At 40.2% G+C, this 15,062-nt stretch overlaps 1 protein-coding gene across 4 annotated transcripts in view; it reads left to right on the top strand.

Moving 5' to 3' along the window:
• Positions 1 to 1,079: 1,079 nt before the first annotated feature.
• Positions 1,080 to 15,062, top strand: part of shank2a (SH3 and multiple ankyrin repeat domains 2a) — a 124,592-nt gene continuing 110,609 nt past the window's right edge. For all 4 annotated transcript variants that reach the window (XM_081715881.1, XM_081715880.1, XM_081715879.1 and 1 more), the window contains exon 1: positions 1,080 to 1,373. The gene's annotated coding sequence lies outside the window, so the exon portion shown is untranslated. The remainder of the gene's footprint in view (positions 1,374 to 15,062) is intronic.

The following is a 15,062-nucleotide window of genomic DNA, read 5'->3' as shown; positions in this document are numbered from 1 at the left end:
AAACAGGACAACTGTCTGTGCTTCAGTGCTTCACTGAAACTGAGTACATGTAGTAGGAAGTACTGAAGTATGAGTAGACTCAGCTCTATGATGGCAATAGGATGTGGCCATTGTAGTGTTGTTAAACATGTACTGGTGGTTGCCTAAGTGATCCATAACTACCTCGGCTTGTGAGTGGTGGCTGTGAGATCTTCATCACTCAACATATTGTTTACTGAATGTAAAGGCCTACATGCTGCAGGAAGAGAGCCCAAATAACAGAACTGTGTACACTGTAAATCCCCACTTAGTTGACAGAACTAGATGATATGGAACAGTGTACTAGAAAACTTTCCAAATAAATAAATACATAAATAAGAAAGAAAGATGAATAGAAAAGAAAAAAGCCACATTCTTTAGGTCTATGGATATTTACAGTGAAACCGTTAAAATTCTACATGCTTTGTTAGTTAATGGCCTATGCCAGTGATTGTCTTTCATATGTTAATGACTGACTAATGGTCAGTGATATCTTTAAGTTAGGTCTGGTCTACATGTTTCTACAGCAAACATGATAAAAAACCTTAATTTTTAACTTAATATTGAAATATTTAGTTGTCTTCAAAATGACTTTGATAATACAATTATTAAAGTATACAATAATACAACAGATGTTGCTTTCTTTTAAGTAGACACGAGGATATACGAGCTATGAGAGGGTGACATTAATATAGGTTCTCAGAAAAAAAAAATGGTTTTGAACAAAACCAAGTACGGAGACATGGATTACTGTTATCTACACCCGTGTTATAAACATTACAGTACTTCTTGTGTGCTCTTTATTTCTCTACGTTGTGGTTTTTTTTCTAAAAGAAATAACACGTATTTCGCATTTACATATGTAGCAGACGCTTAACGAGAGCATATTTTGATGTACATTCTTCTAGGTCGACAAAACATAACGGTGCTGGATTCCTTTACAGCACACCGGAGACTGAGCGACAGGTGTGTTTTTCTGGCCCCTCCTTCTCGGATACGCTGCCTGGCTCCGTCTGTCAGGTGCGCCTCAGAAGCACTTACCCCCTTTCGTCTTCATCTTTCAGTCTCTCCAGACGGCAGCGTCAACGGGCGCGGTGCTGAGTTACTGTCGTACCGTATCTAATTTCCAGTCTCTGGTGGTCTAGGCGAAGACCGAGCGACCGGGCGACCGTTGCCTCCTCATCATCCACTGACTTAACGGTGCGCGTTAACCGTGCGCTTCAAGTTTACGCGGCTCTGTGTGCTCGCTCAGCCTGAATTCGCGCCTCAAGACTGGGAAGGATAGCCGAAGACATGAGCGTCAGTCTGTGATAGAAGAACGACGGAAAAGTCAAGCAAGACTCGGTCGACATCAGGTAGCTACTTGTCATTTGCTCTTTGCTAGTTTGTTTTGTGACACTGTTAGTTAATATTGCCTGTGCGTAATTGGAACATAAACATGCACTACTCTTTAGGCAACGAGAGTGTCCTGTGTTGTTTTAACTTTTAAAAGAAGTATTCTTGGTTATTTGACATTCAAGTTAGTGGTTTGAAGCACACTCGATATGGAATAAATCTATAAATGTGTACTATTTTTATTTCTTTTCCAATACACTGATTTCTTTAAAAAAAAAAAATTAAAAAAAAGTAAGCAATGCGGTATTTTGGAATTAAGGAATGTTAAGACTTTCTCTTTCTTTTCGCTGGATTAACGAACTGAAGTCATTTGTCGTTTGTGCCGTTGTGAAATGGTCCGTTCAGAGCTAGTAGCCCATAACCTACGTACTGAACAGTTTCACATGCAGTCAACTAATGTCATCTTTTAAGTGCGCTTCGAAATCGCTTTAGCCATGTTTTTCTTTTCATTGTGATTATGATGACGATCAAGCAACTCCAAGACTGTATGCATTCACTGAAAAACTAAATTTTCAAGCCCCTGGCTTCCAGAAGCAGGCTACTCAGCCTTAAAAGAGACACGTTAAAATGAAGTCATTGGTGGCTGTCGCGGTGTCGCTAAACTTATCAAAACCTACATTTTTTACATTAAAATAACTATTAAACATAGAATAACTGAAATTACTGTGTGCTAAAACTCCTAACTCTTCAGTGTATCATTGTAGGACGAGTGATGCGCGCCCTGTTAGTAACATTACACCTGCCCAGTTTTTTTGTTGTTAGACGGTATAGTTCAGAAGGTTAAAATTGTTTAAGATAGGACACTGTGGTCTTATTATGACAGGGCTTTGAGGTGTAAGCTGCTCTTCCCTCTGACATGGCAGTTTTTAGAGGCTAGGTTAAGCATTAGCATGTGTATTTTATCTTCAGATGTTCCCAATGTGTCATTTGAAAACCAAACACTGCCTGCCTGTCTGTGTTTTGTAGAGCAGTGCACTTCCACATCTGTAGAAAAACAACATGGCTAGTTTACAGAGTTTCACACTTACAGATGTGCAGTGGAAGTGCTGGTGCATTGATTGATTGTTGGGATTCATATGAAAAGACTAATGAAACCCTTCCAACTTTGGAGGCAGTTGCACCTGCTCACCAGCCTGTAGACATGATATAGAACATGGGTGCTTTTTTGAATTGTGTGTGTGTGTGTGTGTGTGTGTGTGTGTGCGTGTGTGTGTGTGTGTGTGTGTGTGTGTGTGTGTGTGTGTGTGTGTGTGTGTGTGTGTGTGTGTGTGTGTGTGTGTGACAAATGTGTACTTACTCTCTTAAGCTCACACGTGTACACAATGAGTGTCACTAGACAATACCCACGGAACAGGTACGCCTATACCTCCTGATGTTCCTCAAAATGTTTGATTCCTGCCTGTTAGATGTGGGTGGGACTGCCCATTCATTTGCTGTGGTGCACACAGTATCAAGGAGTGAGAAAATGAATGCCATGACAGGCACTTTCTTCACATCAGCTGCTCATTTTAGCCCAATTCTTGGCTTTTATCAGCACAGTTCCTGCCGGTGGTCCACCCTCTTGCCTACTAAGCAGAAGGAAATTCTTGGTTGAGCCTGTGGAGTGCCAGCTGTGGGGAGAGCAATCTTAGCGTTTGATACTGGACAATTCCAAGGGTGGGAGGGCTCAGCTTGAGGAGCTTGTTCTCACTGCATGAGCTCAATTCACACACTTCTATTCACATGACTCATAATGGCCATTAATTAAAACAACTGGCGTCCAGCACAGTCTGGATCAGATTGTGATTTAACGAGCCTGGTGCACTGTGTTAGTGACATGTTAAACATTCATCATTGAACATTAATTGCATTCACATTTCTAAATGCACATACAATTCTAACAGAATCTGAATCTTACTCCTAAAATGCCCCTTGCTGTTTTGAATAACATTTTCCCTGTTAACAATGGCAGCAGTAGTGACCAGCTTGTAGGATTTTACTGAAAAAGCAACTGAGCTGCAGATCAGTCCAGTAGCTCAGAACATAGCACTGTCCCTTTGGGCCACCATGATGCCCTCATGCAGGGAGTGGTGGACACTGCTCTTCTTACCACCACCAAAGCCATGGGAGTCACTAATCAGCACACAGCATGCGCAACACTGCTGAACTTAATGCTGCCGATCAAAGTCATGTATCTAGCACCCCCCACCAGCTTTCCACCCATCCGCCTACACAGACATATCTTACATTCTTGAAGCACCCTGAGAGCTGAGCCCAATGGAAAGGGAGACAGAGAGAGAGAGAGAGCAACCAAAAGAGAGAGCTATATATATATAGAGAGAGAGAGGTGTCTTCTCACCCCTGGTCCACTACGAAGTGTTGCCCTCGATCAGATGAAGAGCATTGTGAGTGACAAAAGGAAAGAGGCGTATTGTGTTTCCTCCTGTGTGCGACCTGGTGTGATGATTATCTATTATTCAAGCATAGACCTGTCTGTGTGAGTCAGCTTTGCAGTGACAATACTGCTCCTCAGCTGCCACCGATCTCCCTTCACCCCAGGCAGCTGAAGCGCCTGTCTGACTGATAGAGGGTGGCTGATTATTCTTCTGAAATTTTAGTCATTGTAAAGAGGAAAAAAATGTGCCTGTTTTGTTCAGCATGGCAGTTGGTCAGTTACACAGCTGAGAAAATCTGTTATTGAATCATTAAGAATGAAATTCAGTTTAACTACATAAAAATTAAGGCAAAAAGGATACTGCTGTATTTAATGGTAGTAGGTTGATAATGATGTAATTTCTTCCTTTTGTACCTTGATGGGAGGGATGTCAGGGGATGTTTCTGGCATTAATGACCATGGGACCATTCATAATTGGCCCAGCAGTGAACCTATCTTGTGTAAGCTATCAATGAAACAGAAGTATTAGCTTATTTTCACATTCCATAGACCTGTGGTATAGTGACGATTACTGAATTATCTCCTGTAGATTTATATAACTTAACTAAATGCATAAATGAAAAACAAAAGGACAGAATAGTATGATTTCAGTTTAAAATTCCCTTTGCCCAGTAGCTCACAACACATGACCAACACTGTTTGCTGTGGCAGGATGGAGAGTGAAATATTTACTTAACCTTTTTTAAAAGTCAACTGGCTGCAAAGGCACTTACATGTAAGAAATGGCAGCCTGAGGCTGTAGAATATATTTGCTGGTTAATCAGGCATTTCTGATAACCAAGGCCATTACAGGTAGCAGTGACCAAAAGATAAGCAGTCGCAGTTAGTAATCCATCATCAGAATTCAACAAACAGACTAGCTAAAATATCAGAAACTTCTAGAACTAGGAAATACAAGCAATACGGACCAAACCGACACCAGTATACACACAATTACAGTTCAGAGTTGCTGAGCTGTGCTTGTGTGGGCCCACTTTGTGAATCTGTATTCTTTATTTTCTGTTTCTATCTATAGAGTTCTTCACAAGTTTGTTTTTTGTTTTTTTGCTCATTTATTGCAACCCTTAAGTCATTTTAGTTAATTTGAGCAGGAGGTAGTTTCACATATGGCAGTAGCATGTAGAGCCTGTGGACCTTGTAATGTTTGACCTCAGTCCTCTTGGCTGCAATGTTGTTGAATTTCGCAGCTTTTTGTATTTCCAGTTTGATTTTTTTCCTCTCGTCTCTCTACTCTTGAGAGTACACTTGGTCTTCCGCCCAGCGCTGGGCTGATAGATGTGGATGGCGCCCGCCACATAGACTCTCTCTGGGTCTGTTTGGCACTTCTGGCACCCAAACAGTGCTTCATCTTCCATGTCCTACTTGGACAGTTCATTTTACTCTACAGGACTTTTTAATTTCACAGTTGCCACTGTAGATCCTAGGCTTTACTGTAAAATAATGGGAAATTTGTAATGTAAATGTCTTAAATAATGAATTTCTCCTATTTTATACATCATACTAAACGTCTTTAGATAAATATAAACTTTGAGCATTGAAATTCAATACATATTTTTTTTCATTATAAGTTATATAAATGCATTGTAAAGGAAGTGTTATAATTGAATGCTTGCTCATTCCAGTCACTGAGGTGCATTGGAAACCACTAAAACTGTCTCTGTGCCTAAGTTATACTTAATCAATATTCATCCCTGCATTCTGTGCACCCAGGGGGCCAATGCTAAATAACCGGTCAAGCATAATACTTGATTCGTACATGAGTCTAAAATCCTGAATGAAGAATACACAAGCGTAACTATATATTTCAGATAATTAATAACTGACTATTATATTTCAGATGTAAAACACATAATTACCATCTATATGTCATGTGGTAATTAAAAGAATCAATCAATCAATCATTGCTGCTTTCTTGTTCACATTTCATTTGCCGTGAATCAGCAGAGTAAACCTTCGCTTTGACTTCGAGTTTCTTACAGCTCTGGATGCATGGGCCATTGTTCTGTCTGGGTTCTCAAGCACCTGTCCTGTCCTCTCATTTTTTCCTGCTCCTCCAGCACTTAGTTTGTCTAGTTTTGTCACTCATGGCTGACTGAAGGATGATGGACAAGATAATGAATCTGAGCACCCGAGATCAATCTGTGACATTGGCCTTCAAGGATCGGTCCATTAAACACTGCCCAGCTGCCGCAAACACAGTGGGATGGCAAGCAAGTAAACAACAGAAATACTATTGATTACAGGGGCTGTGCTCACAAACAAGAAGACTTGAGAGAGACAGAAACACATAGAAATATAGAGTGACAGAGAGAGAGAGAGAAAACAACAGAGATAGAAGGAGATACAGGGAGGAAGAGAAAGCTGGAGAGACAGATAGAAAGAGAGCCATCAAAAACGATGAAAGAGAGATGGTGGCAAAGAGAGATGCAGAGAGCCTGCACCATATTGATGTTAGCAGTTTATCTGACTCTAACCATGGAAGTTCCTTACCCATGACAGTTAATGGGTTCTCAGCCTACACACAGACACCCTTGGGCAACTCCATGAGTCTGAGCATAGAGCGCTTGGCTCAGAACCAAGAGATATGCTGGCTACTGTCTATGCTTCAGCCTCACCATCTGTCCCCTTACTCCATCCCCTGTATCATCTAACACAGCACATTTCCATTTTGTTCTTCTCACACACACTCATGAACACATATCATCATAAATATATTCACACTTTTTGGACTCTCTACACTTCTACAGTTGCATGGAACATGGTGGATAAAAAAAACTATAACCAGTGGCCCAAGGCCTAAGCGAAGGTCAGGAGAGCAGTCTCAGAGCAAACCGCAGAAGCAGCGTTTTATCGTATATCTTTGTATCAGGGAGGAGGATATGATGGCGTGATGAAGCTTCCTTTATGCCCCCTGGCACTTCCTGCTGTAGCTCTGTCCATTTTCCAAGCCATTTACCAGAGAAGGGGATAAATGTCAATGGTTGTGACAGAAGACAAAATGCAAAGTATTTTTTGACTGAATGTCATAGATCTTCACTGGATCAATTTGGCCTCAAGTGTTCCAGCAATCCATGGAGTTCTAATACCTGTCAGTGGATTCTTTTGTAAATAATGTGGCAAGGTCTACATCATTAAATAAACTATCAATGACATCACATATTTAGCAATCAGATCAAAATTCTGTGGTATTCTGAATGGCAAACTACAGTTGAGCATTGTCTGTGTGCATCTTGGGAACTGATATAGCTGCATGATCACTACACTTTACTACAGATGACTACAGTTTGTTACACATATTCCTGTAACTCAACTAGTAGTGCTGTTACAGCAGGGTTGAGGGCTCAATTTCCATGGAGCTCACAGTCATATATATATTTCATGCCAAATTCTGAAAATGTATTGTAAATGACCATGGTTAAAATGTTAATATAATGATGAAAATACTTGAGTCTTGTTGAGGTCTTATATTTAGCAGGTTTAAATTTTGACCAGAATTTTTTACTTTTTGTTAATGATGTTTCAAATATATTCACCTCAACAGCTGAGCATACTTGCTCATTTAGAAATTTAGCTCATTTAGCTCCAGTCCCTCACTATTTTAGCACATTTGCTGTACATTTTAAAAGGCCCTATTTTGGTGAGGACCTAGTGACTGCCTGAGATCCATACTTGACCTCTTTGCAGACTCTTCAGATTCATATGTCTGTGAAGTAACACAGCTTCAACACTTGGTTATAACTGTATAATTAGCGGAATATCCTTGTCAGTTTGCGATAATTGGGTGTGTTGTCATTAAAAATAAGACGATTTTGAACTGTTTCATCCCCGAATACATTATCCATTACACCGCTGTAATTAGTAAGACTTTGCTTTCTGGACATTTGGGGATTGATTTACTGTTTATATCACCAGTAGAAACTTTAGTGTGTCCATGCTCAGACATTAGCCTCATACTTCTCATTTGCTCTGTGCTTTTTAGCTGGTGGCACTTGGAACTCACTGCGCTCTCCTTCTTAAGCCACAAGACAACAATGAGTCCATAGTGAGTCTCGATGTTTTTTGAGACTTTAATTCTCCAGGCTGTTGTTCATTCAGATTTGCCTTTTCCATTTGCAGTTAAGCAGATACTAAATTTTATAAGATTAGTTAAGATGAGTTGCATTTTTACTCTGTGTGTGGAGATTTATTTTTTATTTTTTGGCCAGATGGTTGCTGTGAGTGGAGATATGGGCCTCCAAAGACAGCCAGCAGGACATCCGCAGCCGGGATTAGCCAGAGGGAGAGGGGGTAGGAGGGGTGTGGGGTGAGGTTGGGGGGAGACAGGCATAGAAAGAGCCAGAATGAAAGAGATGGCAGCAAGAGTAAAGCCAATGTGCCCCAGCATGCTCGGACCCCATGTTAACACACAGAGGCCAATCAGAATTGAGCTGCTCCTGTTTCACTCACGTGCTTCTCCCATGTGAGTGGGTACGAGAAATTACATCAGAGCGCAGTCATTAGAGAGCAATGTGCCTCAAGTTCAGGGAGTAATTGGATTGGCGTAGTTTGCACAGTGGCAGACGGCACAATCTCCATGGCTTTGCCATCAGTAGAGGATTTTCTGCCATCCGAACATAGCGAGCAGCACTCCCAGGCCTCCATGTGCCGCCTCACAATGTCACACTATAGATTCCACAACCCATAGTCAGGCTCGTCCTGGCCTAGCCTTGTTGAAACATCTGATCAAATGCTCTAACCCAGTTTTGTTTTTTCCTGTTTGATAACCCATTTTCACAGCTTATGTGTTTTATTTGGCTTAGAGCATATGCACTCCTCCAAACTCCTGTTCAGAACAATTGCCAATTAGCCAGATGCTGGGCTTCGATTTAAGATCTGCTTATCAGAGTAAATGATCAAGGGTGCTGCTTTGTAGTTGCATAGTTGTTAAGTGACATTTGACCAGAGACAGAATCTATAATGCCTCATTTGAAATATATAATGTTGATTGTAGTGTCTGTATTTTCATTATACCTGATTCTGTGTAGATTAGTGAACATTATGGTTAGTGTTGATAATCTTCCTAAGGTTTGAATATTTGATTAATTGGAAAATATATGTTTTCAAAAACCTTTGGAGCACAAATATTTGGTGCTAACAGACAACATTATGATAAAAGCTTACACTCTTATTTTGAGAATAAGGAAAAAATTAGCAACACGTAGGTACAAAATCATAACCCTAAGAAGCTAGGGGGTTTTAGAAATGCAGTTTTCCCATAATGAGCTACTGTTTCTAGGGGCTCTTGAGAAAGGCCAATGCTACTTGGGGCTATGCTGCTCCACAGTGAGAAACCCTGGGAGGAGATGGGGGCAAAGGCAGCTGCAGCAACCAATCAGAGAACCCACAGTTTGTTCTGACGATCATCTCTGCATTTTACATTTGGGTCTTTCATGAGACTGAATTCTTAAGTTGCAGCTAATTTGTAAGTGCACACGGAAGGTGCTTTAAATGTGTTTTAAAAGGATGCCCCTTCCATAAAGAAAGCACTCTTAAATTACTAACCTACCTTCCTACACATTTGTACAAAGCTGACACACATTGCTGAGCATTTTTTTGCTATTTATTTTAGAACTGAACAAAAGTTATAATTCAGAGGCCATATTTCAAATTATGGGCAGGAAAGGGGCAGAACATGTCTTTTCCCCCAGTCATCAAGGGTCTAATAAGTGCCAGCTTATTTCTCCAGTCATGCAGGCACTTGAAGCTGACACGTCTAACCCCTATCTCCCCATTCCCACCACCCCACCCAGAAAAAGCAGCTCCATAAAAATCTATCGCATGTCCAGGGATGCAATTTAAATGCTAATGTTTCTGGTGATATGGTCACTGGATGGCTTTTGTTCAGCATCATGAAGGTTAGTGCAACACACAACAGAGTGACTAATTAAAGCTGGTGTTAGGTTTGCACCGTACAGCCTCTTTTCTGTTGCCATGCTGTCAGAGCTTTGCCACTCAAAACAGTGGAATATAACTGGAATGCTGCATTTTAAAATTATGGGAAGAAGTAAATTATGCTGACTGTGTAATTATATAAATGTAATTAAACTAATTACATCTAAAAAAAAAAAAAAGACATTCAAAAGCCATGCTGTGATCCACTATATCATACATTGTTTTCTTCATCTATGTTTGCATTTGTTATCAAGATGTCTTGAATCCTGTTTACCCTAACACTAATAGTTGAGTGGTTTTTACTGTATTTCTTACATTTACGCATCTATGGTTGATAGCTGTTTTTTAGAGTAGAGATGAGTGATACTGTCAAACAACTCTAAAAGACAACATATTATAATAAAGCAGTACTATCTTGATTGTGATTGTAGATTAAGAATAACATTATAAAAGTAAACTAAATACATAGGAGCATTTTTGCAGTTAATTGGAGATAGTATCATCTACTTCCTCTCTCTTCAGAAACCACTGGATTGATTAGCAGATTCATTCTAGAATAAGCAGTTTCTGGCTGGGCCATAATCAAGATGTAATGTTCTCATTATATTATTAGCTCGTAATCAAATCTCACTCTTTTGCTGCCATAGACCTGTTTTAAAAGTTCAGCCAAATTCATGAAGTGCTTGATTTCTGCAAGAGTTTGAAAAGTGGCAGACCTCTCTCTGTCCTGCTCAACTACACATTTCTTTAACCTCAGAGGTTAACTTGCCCTAGTGCCCTAGTAATGATATTTCAAATAAGCAAGACCACGGCCAGCTATGCTAATCAGACCTCACCAATCATTGTATCTCCCTTGTGCCATTTCTCCAGGCCTAACAGCTAACACTTTTTAAATACAGTGCAGCACTAGTGAAAATGCTGGACTGTCTATGGCTTTTTGAAAAGTGCTCCTTCAGCAGCTAACAGGATCACTTCCTTTGAGCAAGGTGTGAATATCATAATATTTACCAAACAATCTCCATCAAATTAAGCTTGGTGGATTTGTGCTGGATTATTTTTCATATACGTTTTCTTCAGTCCTCTTCATGGCATCTAGTACCCTTCATCTTTTAACCAAGTTCTGAAGGACAGGAATGAACTGGAAATGGAAGGAACTTCATGTTTTCAATCACAGCTGCAGCCAAAGTTTGCTTTAGTTCATGGAGCTGCCTATTTTTACCTCCAGTCATGTTGCAAAACACTTGAAATGAAAGTGTCAGATGAAAAGAAAGTGCCTTATGTCAATGCAGTTTATGTCCATACTGAAAGTTCTGCCTTTAAACGAAATGTGCACCACTGTAATTCACATGAGAGAGAAATTGGGTTTGGCTTCCAAATTGCATTTAGCCTGTGCTGTGCTGGCTGTCCTCAGTGACAGGAGCTTTTTCGATGCCTTGCCAGTCATTGTGGTGCTGTGTTGCCACAAAGGAGTGACTCTGAGAGCAGATGCAGCCTTTACTGTCCTTATCAGGAGATAGAGAGGGACCGGAAGAGGGCAGAATCCATTCTGTCTAAAAACAAAAAAAACCATAACTATATCATATATCATCATGTGATGAATCAAATGTAATGCAAAAGAGCCTCAAATTGTACCCAGAACCCACCTTTCATTTTGCATCATGAGTTTTTAAATGAGTTTTTAAAATGTTAAATTGATGATACGGAGGACCAGATCACCTGTCAGTTTCTCCTCCCTCTTCTTCTCTCCCTTGTCCTTTCACTCTCTTTCTCTCTCCACTTCTCTGTCTCCTGTGGTCTCACACTTTGTCTTCCTGTTACTCTGTCTCTTGGTCCCTTTAGCCTGCCTGGTATCTTGTTCAGTCAGGCAGTTCTGGTTCATGTGTTAAATGGCTACCCACATGAAGAAATTGATATTGCTATAATATTCTCCCTAAAACTTTCCCTACCATAGTAGGTTGTGGAATTGGTATTTAGGTGGGAGGTTTTATGGGGCTTTTTTGAGCTGTCAATTCATTTTTTTTGGTATTTTAGTGTTGCATTTAGCTGTGTTAAAAATACTCAAATTGCCTGTGTTACATGGCAAAAAAAAAGACACATGCATTTTAGAACCAATTAGGGTCCACGGCTTAGTAAGTAGATGAGATGAATAGTGATATATTGGGAGCTCTACGACTAGACTTACGTTGCAATGTAACATGGATCACTCGTACAGATCCAGAGAACCTGGACAAATGCTTCAGTATATCTGTCTCCCGCTGAGCATTCAGTTGCTGAAGTACAGTGTCATCATCATCCTCAGTGACTTAGGTAATATGTGGTTCGCTGCTTACAGCTGTACCTATTATTAAAACCAGATAAAAATGTGTTGGTCATGGTGCCATAGTAAATCTCAGCAATGTGGTGACCTTTCACAGAAAATGGGAAAAGTCAGTTGTTGTAAGATTTAGGTTTTTTTCAATTAGCTACATTTCCTGAAACACAAACATTTTCAAAAATCTAAATGCATTTCCTAAAATATATATATGGATATGTGGATATCTCAGATATATGGATTTCTCATAACACTATAACATGCAAAAAAAACCTAAACTCTCCCAAACATCAACCATATTTTTCAAAACATATAAAATTAGTCACCACCATTTTCTCACCAAATGGTTAGCAGTTGTGGAACATTGCTTAAATACTTTGGTCAAAACTTACAAATAAAATGCAAATATGACCCACTCACATAAAAATAGGAAAGAGAAAAACCTTCTTTATTTGAGTTTTCACCCAAAAAAAACAACCACCCACCCCAAAAAACAAATTATATTCATTGACAAATGCAACAAAGGCAAGCTTTGTTACAGTATTGGAAAACAAAACAAAATGGTTAGATATTGGGAATCTATAGCTATTAGACAATGCATCTCATTATCATGCAATAGATGCTATTGAGGACAGACATACTTGCTATATTCATAAAAGTTTTCTGAGTCACGGTCTCACCATGTGAGAAGAGAGATAGAGAACAAGGAAGAGATTCGGAGCAAGCAGAAGACAGGAACAAGAGGTGGACAGAGTGGTAGCGAAAGAAAGGAAGCAGGCCAGGCTGCACAGAGACCTGCTGCGCTCCATTTAGACTCGCTTTATTTAGAGGCTGTCCTAAATACTGATCACACGAAGAACGTAGGGTGGTTGTTATGGGGATGAGGGCTGGTTTTGTTGGCCTTTTTATGAATGAGCTTGTGGACAAAGCAGCTAATAGCCATGTCTGTTAACAATAGTGTTCGTGGGGATACCTAGACATTTATACTTATAAGATCGTGCAGAGTGAGTGAGTTAGTGAATGAGTGAGTCAAAGAATGATGTGAATGCTGAGTTAATGCTTGTATGAATGAGTGAATGAGTGAGCTAATGTTTGAAGTAATGAAATGAATGATTGAGTGAATACTTGCTTGAGTGAGTGGATGAGTGACTGACTGGATTGACTGGAGCGCAGTAGATTGATTGAGTTGATCCTTGTGTAAGTCACTGAGCTGACATTAGCCTTTAAGAAAGAGTAAAACACTTAGTGAGTTTGTGAACTAAGAGAAAAGGGCATGGCAGTATTAATGACATTATGGGCATCCCATGCTTAAACAGATGAGAGGGAGGATAAAGAAAAAGACACACAAAAGAGTTCCAGCAGCATAGTTGAAACACTGGAGTATGCAGGACGTGCACAGCAGGGTGCTTGTAGCTGAGGGGACCCCAGGAGGGAATTGTAAACAAAAATAATAATTGTAATAATGGGCCCCGACTCTGCCTCTTGCGGGGGGGCTGCAGAATTTTGTGTTACAACAGTAAGATGAAATGCACTAACCATGAGTTGTTAGTTGTGAGGTTGTTCACTCTAAATGTCCCAAAGTCATCTCTGCCAGCCCATCATTCCTGTCATCCTCTCGCTCCCTCCATCCTTTTCATTGCATATTTTGCTGAACTAAATTCTAAGAAGATCAGATATTTACATTCTGGAAGGAGTTTTCAAAGCCTTAAAAGAGATTACACAAAGTATTACTGTTACTCTCAATTTCTTTCAGTTCAGCAAAGCAGAGAATAAAAGAGTCAATTCCAGCCTGCTGCAGCCTATTTCCAACCATGCAGAGGGAAGGGTTGTGTTTCTTTTAAAGAGTAATCCCTGGGTGAGCTGGGGTTGGATTGAGGGCCTCAGTTCCTTAAACAGATGGAGCAGTGGAGCTTTATTGTTGTCAAAGTTTCCTCGTTACACACATATCACTGGAGTAGTGTGTGTGTGTGTGTGTGTGTATGTGTGTGTGTGTTGCACCAGTCAAACATTTGGACACACCTACTCTTATGTATCTGTAGAGGTCTGTACAGTTCATGTATTAGACAGTCTCTCCTCGGTTGTGAATGCAGTGGCTGGCTGTGGCATGTCAGCGTAGTGCTGAGGTTTAAATCAGCATCGTGTGTTTTTCTTCAGTAGCGCAATGACAGGTGGTAATTTCCAGACTATTGCTGGTGATGAAGGCATCATATGCCTTAGAGAGTGCTCACCAGCCATCTGCCCCTGGTGCTAGACATGCTAAACGAGTGTCGCAAAAGCTGCTTCACGTGCTTTGTATTACTGACTGCTCTCATCACTGCACATTTTCAGTGTTTGATTATGGTCATGTTATTCTCATTCACTCATTTCCCATACCCTTTAAATGGCCTAAATTCATGCTACAATGGCCTTTAAATGGCCTATATTCATGCTAAATTCATACCAGTTAAAGTGGGCTCAGATGTATTGCCGTAATGGCAGAATATATATATGCACTGCTCATAACATCTGTTTCATCTCTTCTAACCTTTGATGGAATATTGTGTTTTTGTGGCTTTTGCAGTGTAAGTCAATATCACACAAGTTAATACAGTACATGATACGCACTATAGGCTGGTGGAACATGATTGTTTCATGAAATGGGCAAGATCATAGTGGTGGTCCCTCTCAATTCTCCTGGGTGAGTGAAGATTTTTATTGCCCTTACTCTATGTTCTCCCTGGGTCAAAAATCTCCCCTATTTCTCCAGTTTTAGAAATTTTTCCCACACTGTCACATATACTCCTTAATGTTCATAGACTGCAGGGGGCAGACTTCTTGTGTTCAAAGACATTCATAAGACTTAAAAAAATATTGCAGGAAGGCACAGATATTTATAATTTAACCCTTAAGCAGTCTAATGTAAGCATATTTTTTTCTCTGAAAGCTAGAGTCGAGGATGTCTGGGTGCCATGGTGCTGATTCTGTGTCTGAGAT

The sequence above is a fragment of the Electrophorus electricus genome, chromosome 6 (genome assembly GCF_041902795.1).
Source record: "Electrophorus electricus isolate QZ-2024a chromosome 6, ASM4190279v1, whole genome shotgun sequence".
Classification (NCBI taxonomy): Eukaryota; Metazoa; Chordata; class Actinopteri; order Gymnotiformes; family Gymnotidae; genus Electrophorus; species Electrophorus electricus.
The sequence above is the reverse complement of the archived record's forward strand: the minus strand, read 5'-3'. Positions and strand labels throughout refer to the sequence as shown.